The sequence below is a fragment of the Solanum lycopersicum genome, chromosome 3 (assembly GCF_036512215.1).
Source record: "Solanum lycopersicum chromosome 3, SLM_r2.1".
NCBI classification, from domain to species: domain Eukaryota; kingdom Viridiplantae; phylum Streptophyta; class Magnoliopsida; order Solanales; family Solanaceae; genus Solanum; species Solanum lycopersicum.
This window is the reverse complement of record NC_090802.1, coordinates 37,295,754-37,306,833: the sequence shown is the minus strand read 5'-3', so window position 1 is coordinate 37,306,833 and position 11,080 is coordinate 37,295,754. Positions and strand designations below refer to the sequence as shown.

The following is an 11,080-nucleotide window of genomic DNA, read 5'->3' as shown; positions in this document are numbered from 1 at the left end:
ATTACAATTCATATAGGTGAGGTTAGCACTTTAACATTTCACATCATTATAAGGCACATTGATAAATCATTCACGCTGCTTATAACATTTACATCTTAAGACAACACATCATAATAATAATCAAGACATTTCAATTCAACATCATACCACCCTATCAATCATAATACAAGGCATACTCCAATACAATATCATGACTTAATCCCACATAACCATAATTTGGAGTAAAGAATAGAGATAATGAGACTTACTAAGTCTCCTTCATAGTTCATCATCAAAGCCTTACCATAAACCCTCAATTCAACCCAATTTGGGTATACATACTCATAAATCAATAATCAACATGATAAAAGACTAGAAGAATCACTACATCACAATTCAATATTAGATCATAGCTTAAGACAAGATACTTAGGTCAATCACTTCCTAACCTCGATTATCTTCTCAATAACTAGCATGAAAGACTGCAATTCACTCTAATTTATTCATGATTAATATAAAAACATCATCTAATAGTAATGCAATCAATAACCAAGTTAGTTGAACTAAATACAACCTAATTTATATCAAAATCAAACCTGGGGTTAAGGGTTGAGGATCATCTTCTACAAACTAGACCAAACCATCAAGATAATCAATATTAGGTTAGTATACATGTTAATAAATTCATATTATCCAATATAAAGCATAAACAACCCAATTCATAACATAATTTTAGAGATTGAGAAAGACCCACATGGAAATTCAACTTTTGAAAATACTTTGAAGGAACCCTTTTGAGGAAAGAGGCCTGAAAGGTGAATTAGATCTCATACTTAAATGTTTTGATTGATATTTGTTGGTGAAATCGTCACTTTTTACAGCCCCCAAATCCCTCTCGTGGCTAGTCTTCAATGGTGTCTTACAATAGAGAGATAAAGAAGAGAGAGAAGTGAGTTTTGTTTTGAGAGTTGTAATTAGACTAATGGGGTTGGGGTCTTTATATGGGGTTTAATTAAGTTTATAAATATTCGCTTAATCCCTAACTAATAACAAACCCATTACTTAATTAGTTAAGACCAACTTAAAAACGTGCAGGAAAATGGACCCTTACAGACGAGACCCTGATCGACGGTCCGTCAGTGAGTCGATGGTCACTATGCCCTTCCGTGCTTCACATCCATCGTTATAATCAGAGACTTGTGCAGGTGAGGGATCCAACAATTTGTATATGTGCTTATATATGGTTGGCAAAGATACCGCGTGGATCCACACACAGATCGTCGACTGCATCTCGTGGCTACAAACAGCCCAGGCAGTGTTGACTCCAACGTGCAGTGGTCTTCCTCAACGGACCTTGGTAGGTATTTGGGGAGTGGTACCCAGACGTTTCAACTATATATCAACTTAAAGACATGTTATAGACCCTTCCACCAATTTTCACCATTTTTCGACTCCGAAAAGCTAGTCAAATAGGCTAAGGCCTGCTAGTACCTACTTGAACTAGTTTCTGGACGTCATGGACGTTCTAGGATGTTTTGGTTTCTAGACTTCATAAATGACTTATAAACATCAAAATAGACCTTTAAATAGTGCGTAGACCTTAGGAAACTTATGTTAGGCTTTAATACACATCTTGAATTTATGAAGTTTTCAATGAACTAGTTTTTGGACGTCATGGACGTTCTGGGATGTTTTGGTTTCTAGACTTCATAAATGACTTATAAACATTAAAATAGACCTTAAAATAGTGCGTAGACCTTAGGAAATTTATTTTAGGCTTTAATACACGTCTTGAATTTATGAAGTGTTACATTGGAGGTGGACGAATAGCAGAAAGGGTCTCACTAATTCTCTAAAAAGATTCTTGCAAGAAGAGGTTAAGGCTCAAGGGGTTTTCAAACAAGGAACACACACTCACCCAAAAAGAGGTATATATCAAATTGTTTCACACTCTACAATGTTGCGTAAGATAATATCATGAGATCACATCACTTAGTCAACCAGATCAAACGAGCAAATTCTAGGTGTCATTATGCATGGCTCATAGTAAGCTCATCACAAAAGGAATTTACACTAATTTAAAACAAGACTCCACACTTTTTCAAGTGTGAAAGGTTTATCACAAGAGACTCAAGGTTCAGGATCCTCCGATCTTGAGTTTCATCCTAGTGGCTAGGATCCTAGTAGTGAAAGGAGTTGAATAATGGTGTATCCTCATAGCATTCGAGGATATATCAACCATTTCTTTTATGTTCTTTCATTTTATATTTGGATTATTATATGGGACGCGTTCCAAAGATGTTCATGTTTTAGATGGTGTGAGACAAGTGTAATTAATAAACTTCCTCTTTGATTTTATAGAAGACTTTGATTGTATGAAAAATATTTTTAAAATTTCCGCATCATTTCTATTGCTTTATGTTACGATATGCTAAATGACTTGAATGAGGTCCTTCAAGGTCTTGTATGTCAGGTTACATCTAGGGTGTACCCCAGGATCGTGGTAACTTCTCTTCCCGTTATCACTTTTATGCCTAAATTTTTTAAAAATAAATATTAAATAAATAAGACTAATATAATATGAAACATTGCTTACGTGAGATATTAAATCATTTTAAGGTAAACCACATAAATCTCATTAGTTTAGGTCTTAATTATTATGATTCTCAATAGTTTCAATTATTACCTCCTCTACCATTTTTTATACTTAGGATAGATGAGTCTGAATCTGAGATACATGTATCTGCGGAATTTTAAAATTGAAGTACAAAATTTATTTATTTTATTGATTGATTGTAATTGATTTCCTTAATTAGAGGAGTAATTGAGGACTTTCAAAATATATAGATAATTAATTTCATTTATTATTCTTTGAAATAGTATAGTCATTAATATTATTAATGTATGATAAAAACATGTATATATTGGTAATATAATTTGATTAATTTCAAATTATTACTCTTCAAAAAAAATTCATTAATTTGGTGTATCTATCATCACGAGTGTCGTACAAGTACATTCATATGTGTCAAATTATCTAGTATTAATTTTCCGTATTTGTTATACATATCTAGTATTAATTTTATGTGTGTGTGTATGTCTATCTATAGATATATAATATTAATTTCATGTATCTCTTATATGTATCTAGTATTAATTTGATGTATCAAGTATCAATTGCCTATGTTATATATCCAAAAACATGTATCTCAAATACATAGTAAGCATCTACATCTAATCTAATTACGTGTATCTAAATTTCATGTGTTATATCAAAAAAAAATATATCTCGGTTACACAATAAAAATATACATTTAATTATGTGTATCGAAATGTGAAATGTAGGTGAAATACATGAATTTAGGAACAAATCATGACAGTAGAGTATCTGTCGTATCACTATTATCATTGTGTAGTTAAAAACCATGCATCCAAAATTTAATGGTGTATACACATACATATTCAAATACCCCATCATTAAAAATATAACACAAATCCTAATTAAGATTACTACTTATTAGATAAACATGTTTCAAGGGTTATATTAAAGTAATATTAGTACTACCGCACTCATGTCACAATAACCAAAGAAAGTCTTAGAAAACACTAGCAAAGGACTCTCTACAATACTCCTTTGTAACATTTTGTATTGTTTCATAACATAAGGGAACTAAGATTCATATCTTCTGGATACAAATCAATCAAGACCCACTCTGAATTGAAAGTCAATACCCACTCTGAATTGAAAGTTTTATCTATAGCAATTACTTTAATTTGATCTCGTTATAGATGAAAAACAATAAAAACCCACTATAAATTGAAAGTTTTTTCTGTAGCAGCTTCTTTCATTTAATTTCGTTACAAATGAAAAACAATCAAGACCCACTTTTAAATTGAAAGCTTTCTCTGTAGCAATTACTTTGATTTGATCTCGTTATAAATGAAAAATACAAAATGATATTTGGATGCATGAGAATTTTTTGGCCATGATATTGATATCTTGAGAAGAAGAGAGTAGATTAGCTATTGTTGGATTGAAACTGTATGGTGAAATTCTTGAATTAGAAAGGATGACATATAATTGAATGATAAATATGGAAAGGGAGAACTAACAGTTAGTGGTTGATTTTGAGTGAAAGAATTAATTATATAGCTAATCAATCAATCCTAGTTTTAAGAGACGTCTAATTATATCTTCAAATAATATATTAATATATGATATAAAATACTAAAAGTGTTAATATATGTAATTGTTTGAAAGTAAAAATAATATTAGTATATATACTAGTGATGTAAGTTTAACTAGGTAGTTTCCATTTCTGTATTGATTAAAAATACATTTGCTACATCTATATGGAAGTGGAAGAAAACAAGGTAGTTTCTATTTCTATATTGATTAAAAATACATTTGGTACATCTATATGGAAGTGGAAGAAAACAATGCAAAATAGTAACTTTTTCTTAAGATTAAAAAAAAAAATGAAAAACAATACTTGTACTAAGTTTCATCATATAAACAACCTGATTACCCTCAAAAGGCACGATTAAGTCTTTGTTAATATTGCCCTTTTCAAACATCACTTTTAGAATTACAATAAATAAATTGTTATTGTTGTAACAATTTTAGCATATTTGTTTCAACTAAATACGACGAGCCATTAGTTTTCTAAAATTTTAATAATTCACATATTAAATTAATCGCTTTGTCTACATTTGTAAATGATCTTTTTTATCTTCATTATTTTCGAGTTAAATTTAATCATATTAAATATTTATTCGTCGATTTTCATAAATATAAATTTACGTATATAATAGCACCATCATATATGATCTTGTTTTTACAATAAATTTGATTATCTTACTTTTAATATATCAACTATTGTGATCAAATAACATTTTCAGGGTTAACCTTTTCTTTTCGTAAATTTTTCAGACTCCATGTGATTTTTAAAAAAAAAAAAACTTTAAGAGAATATATTTTGTACCCAAACGATTCAACTTTTCTAATTCAAAAGTAATGAAAACGTGATAATTTCATAGTAATAAAGAAGAATTATTAGTTGATTCTCTCTACAAGTATTAAGTAAGATGACTTTTGAACATAGATCAAGGATAGTACATCTTAACAATAAAAGGTGCAATTACAATCGTCACCGAAACAAGTTCCTCCAAGAAATGTTCCTGTAATACCAGGAGGATCAGGCTTACCTTGGTACTTGTCAAAACATTGGGTATTGCATTTTTCTGGATCACAAGGTTTGACAGCTCCTGGAAGTGGATAATTACATTCTTTTGAAGCTTCAAGATGGACTCCTCTTGTCTTGGTGCCTTAATTTGTTATACATACAAAAAATAGAAAAATAAAATATTATGAGAAGCAATATTGAGCAATTATTCAAAGAATGTAAAATTAGTATGTGTTCTTTATATGCATATACAACTTTATTATAAGATTAAGGTATGCCAAGTATAAGATTCCCATAAAGGAAAGAAACTAAATAAATAAAAAATACCACTTACAGAGAACAATGAGAAGGACAAATAAATAGATAGCTAGGCTTGAAAGGTTCTTCATGATTCCTAATCAAATTGAACCTGTGAATGTTTTGATGGTAGGAGTAAAGTGTTGTGAACTATATATAGGACCAAATGTATTATGCTATGACAAAAGAATTGATTTGAAAGTAAATAAAATTGTTTTAGTGTCAAAGATAATAAATGAAAAAGAAGTAAGTTACAAAAATCATAAATTTTTTTTACCTAGACCATTTATGTAATTCTACGGTAGAGACACTATATTTTAAATAACTAAAAATAAATTATTATTATTATTATTATTAAATAATCTTAAAATTTGAAAAATTCAATAATCACTAATAACTAATTAAGTAAATAAATCTACACACATATCAATACTTACATTTAGATCCATTTCATTCCGTGGTAACTGAATTTAATTTTGAATAATCAATAAATTAGACCTAATTATTTAATTCCACTATAGTTACACATTATGTTAAATTAAAAAAAAGATATTTTAATGACATAATTTTAAATTTTAAATAATCAATAATCACTAATCACTAATTAATTATATCTATATTTGTATTTATCTATATCTATATTACACCAAAAGCATGAACTTCTAACTTGAATGTTAAATTTCTATAATATTCCTAACGTAGTTTTTGACTTTTTTGATGAGTTGTGACTTTTTCGATAAATTATGACTTTTTTAAAGAGTTGTGATTTTTCGCTAAGTTGTGATTTTTTTAACAAGTTGTAACTTCTCCAAAGGGTTGTGACTTCTTAAAAAGGTCACTCTTTCGATCAGTTGTGACTTTTCCGATAAGTTGTTATATTTTCAAAGGGTTGTGACTTTTCAGTGAGTTATGACTTTTTCAAAGAGTTGTGACTTTTTCAATTTGTTATGATTTTTCGAAAGGGTTGTGGACTTTTCGGTAAAGTCGTGATTTTTTTAAGATAAGACACAAAATAACACTTGTTCATACTACCCTTTGTTGACTATAAATAATGGGGCTTTTCTCATTTTTCAGCCACAATTTTTTTAATCTCCTACTCTTTTTCTTGTATTTGTTAGAAATACATGTATTGCACATTTATCATTTAGTTATAACATTATAAATTCTCTTAATTATTTCTAATTATTACAAATTTTATTCACACTATTTAAAATTTTTTAGTAAGAAAATTATGAACTCTAGTTAGTACATTAATTATTTCTATCTTTCATCTTTTTTTGTATTAGCTTTTTATCAATAATTTTTCATGTTATTACACTGACCTCATATATGTCATAACATGAGATTGTTGTTTTTCCAAATTGAAAAACTTTTACATGTATATAAACTACATCTTTGTTGGGTGTAAGGTAAACATGTGATTTATATGATTTCACAAACATAAAATATTCTTTAATTTTTATTTTTATTTTTTCGGAAAAAAAATATAATAAAACCTTTATCAGTTAACTATGACAATCATATAACTATCTCTGATTTATGTATACAGTGAATTGAGAAGTTAAATATGAGAACAAACAACAATAACGTCATATATTATGTTATGACTTATAAAATAAAAATTAATATACAAAGATTAGTTCTAAAAAATAAAATGCAGTCGTTCTCTTTACATGTTCATATAATATATAAATAGTTGCACGTATAATACACGTGCAAAACATATATTGTTAGATGACAAGAAAAATACACAACGAATCGTCTATAAGATAATATTATTAAGATTTTACTCATTGCACGATTGAACCTCATCAAATTCAAATATACGATCGGGCAAAGCCGATTCTAATCAATTTGGATAACCAGTCCAATATTATTATAGCTATACTTATTCTCTGCAATATCCCAAAAGTTGTCTACTCCTCATCCTCATCGACTTAGTCTTCTACAGTAAGTGTTTCACACCCTATCTCCCGATGAATCTTGATAGCTTTGTCTAGTTCTAGGTAATAGAAGTGTTTCGCACCCTCTCTCCTGATGAATGTTGATAGCTTTGTCTAGTAATAGGTACTATCTTCTCCTTTTCCTCTTTTTTCTTAGGGAATATTCTAAAAGTAGCAGCTAGGCCTATCTAGACTTTCGTCAGAGCTTTCATCTTTCCTCGCCCTGTCTCCAGTTCTTCTGTATTTCGTAATAGCTTTCATCAATCTTATATGATATGCTATGAAAAAATAATTAATCAGAATGTAAATAAAATGGTTTAGTTTCCAAGATAATAATTATAAAAGAAGTAAGTTACAAACATCATAAATTTTTTTTAATTAAGGGTATCTAGATAGATTTCACTTATATTTACTTTCATATGAAAATAAAATGTTTAAGTCATCTTTGACCCCTTAAAGTTATCTGTATAATTTATTTAGACGATCTCAATTTTTTTTTACAAAGAAGAGACATAAAAACGTCCATTTAATCAAACAACGAAATGGTGTTCTCCATCTTTTTTTCTGGAAAAAGGAAGACGGAAGTCGACGATGATAACAAGTTTTTAAAAAAAATACAAAAAAGAAGATAACTTGTGTAGGGGGGTGGGGGTGAAGAAACATTACCCCTAGAACATGTCACGACCCAAAACCGGGCCGCGACTGGCACCCACACTTACCCTCCTATTTGAGCGAACCAACCAATCTAAACCTTAACATTTCAATGTAATATCAACATAAAGTAATGCGGAAGACTTAAACTCATTAATAAAAAACAATTCAATAACTATTATTTCCCAAAATCTGGAAGTCATCACCACAAGAACATCTACTTCAAATTACTAAATGTAAGAGTTTCTAAGAAGCTAAAAATACATAAAAGCTAGTCCATGCCGGAACTTCAAGGCATCAAGACATGAAGAGGAAGATCCAGTCCAAGCTAGAAGCATTAGCTCACCCTGATATCTAGAGTAATGAAGACTGGCTAGAGTTACTGTTGAGTCGAAGATGACGGCACGTTTCCTGCACTCCACAAATAAACAAGAAGAAAACATAAAAGTAGGGGTCAGAACAAAAAACGGGTACTCCACAAATAAACAAGAAGAAAACATAAAAGTAGGGGTCAGAACAAAAAACGGGTACTGAGTATATATCATCGGCCAACTAAAAACAGGAATCAATATATACCAAGTAATATCATAAAATCAACTATGATACTCCACATGTAGCAACAACAAGTACTATATCATTAACAATTACCGTCAAGTTCACACATGAGGACTCAAGCCTCAATACCATACTCATTTGGGAATTATGTTCATTAGATTGAGTATATTAACATCTTACAAGATTCATTATCTTTATTTCTCTTGTGTCGGTACGTGACACTCCGCTCCCTCATATTCATTAATCCTTTTGTGTCGGTACATGACACTCCGATCCCCTACTACTATGTGTCAAACGTGACACTCCGATCCCCTAAATCTACGTGTCGGTTCATGACACCCGATCCCCTAAATCTACGTGTCAGTTTGTGACACTCGATCCCCTAAATCTACGTGTCGGTTCGTGACACCCGATCCCCTAACTCTACGTGTCGGTTCGTGACACCCGATCCCCTAAATCTACGTGTCGGTTCGTGACACCCGATCCCCTAAATCTACGTGTCGGTTCGTGAAACCCGATCCCCTAATCTCCTTCTATCAATTCATCAAGCCTTCTTTCTTACCAAGGCATCATCAATCTCATTATTTTAGTTCATCACGCCTTCTTTTATACCAAGGCCTCATCATTAACAAAGAGATTAGGGTTTTGCAAGATTTGGGATTCAATAACTTCATCATGCTTATATAATCACAATTATATAATTACATTCATGCAAGCATACAATTAAGCACATAGCAGGGTTTACAATATTATCAATACATATCATTCGCTATTAAGAGTTTACTACGAATATCCTAAGAGAAACCATAACCTACCTCCACCGAAGATTAGTGATCAAGCAAGCAATTCCCCAAGCTTTGTTTCTCTTCGTTTCTCCTCTTTCTCGTTCGACTTTCTCTCTCTTTCTCTTGTTCTTTCTATTTTCTTTATTAAAAACCCTCTTTCTTTTACCCTAATTAGCATATAATTAAGAATAAAAGATGGCAATAATAATCCACTAATTAATTTAAGGTTACCTCTTTTAACCCCCAAGTAATTAGACTTATTAATATTAACCCACTAACTATATAATTAAAGCAGGAATAGTCAAAAACGTCCCTTAAAACAATTGAGGAATTTCGACTCAGACTAGGATTTACGCAGCCTGTGACGGCCCGTCGCGCCTGCGACGGTCCGTCCTGCTACTCCGTCACAGAGTTCAGAGACTCAATTTCTCAGAAGGGTCTATGACGGTCCGTCACACCTGTGACGGTCCGTCCTGCCATTCCGTTACGAAGTTCAGAGAGTCAATTTTAAGTACCCAATTTCAGATTTTCTAAGTGTTTTAAAACGAGACCCTGCGACGGTCCGTCGTGCCCATGACGGTCCATCGTGGGGTACGTTGCCTCATCCTGTTTTTCTAGAAATAAAATCTGCTGCTCAAAACGACTAAACAGGTCGTTACAAAACAAGAACCAGATTCTTGTAATTTTGTCGTAACACAATAAAACAAAGATTTATCGTGGAAACCTTCCGAGCTTGAGGAAGGGAAAAACCACATTGAATTTTATATTAATTCAAAATTTACAACTCAGTTAATCAATGAATCTAACTCTAAACTTTTACCCTTTTCGATTAACTATAATCGAAAATTCTCCACTAACCAAGAATTCGAACTCGCATCTTGTTTACAAAAGTTCTCAACACTTCTTAACTCTTACCACCTAAGAAGTCAAACCCACTTCTTGTTACAATTCTCTCAAGACTCAACTCCCAAGAAGTCAAACCCACTTCTTGTTACAAATCTAGGAATTATTACAACTCAATAATAAATGTAGAACAAATCAACAAAGATTAATAGCCCTAGACTTTAATTGATCAATAGTTCTGAGTGGAACAGGTTTCGTGAACCTTGTGCTTATGTTGCTATGATGAAGGTGAACTTGGTCCTTGCGTTTCCGTGATGATGGTCTGCGTTTCTCCATAAATTACTGCTACTCAAGATTATATATTTTGTGAATATGCAATATCTATCGTTCTGGTTTTGCTGAAAAAATTCTGTCGATTTTTGTGATTGCAAAGACGCTTTTTTCCTTCAACTTCTTGATCCTTTTATAGATTTGATTTGCCTTCAACTTCTACAAAGAAAGGAATAACAAATCATTTTCCTTCTTGAACTTGTTTATATTAACTTTTTTCCTTCTTTGACTTGAATTGTAACTTCTTTATTTCTTTCCTTCTTTGACTTGAATTGCTACTTTTTATTTTTTTCCTTCTTTATTTATTTTCATATTTGTTTCCTTCTTTACAATTCTACACTTTTTCTTCTTTCCCCAATACTATTTCTTCTATGACGCAATCTCTCATAATTGTACACATACGACACGATGCCTTCACTTTATCAATCATCAAAACTATTTTATTTGCTCTCTTCTACTTCCCAATATCTTCCCCCTTTTTGATGATGATAACCAATGATTTATTACACAT

At 31.1% G+C, this 11,080-nt stretch overlaps 1 long non-coding RNA gene across 1 annotated transcript; it reads right to left on the bottom strand.

The window, feature by feature from the left end:
• Positions 1 to 5,022: 5,022 nt before the first annotated feature.
• On the bottom strand, positions 5,023 to 5,579 carry LOC104646311 (uncharacterized). The gene is made up of 2 exons (XR_740459.4): positions 5,500 to 5,579; positions 5,023 to 5,307 (listed from the first exon to the last, which is right to left on the bottom strand). It is a non-coding gene; the product is annotated as an uncharacterized lncRNA (long non-coding RNA).
• Between the last annotated feature and the right edge of the window lie 5,501 nt (positions 5,580 to 11,080).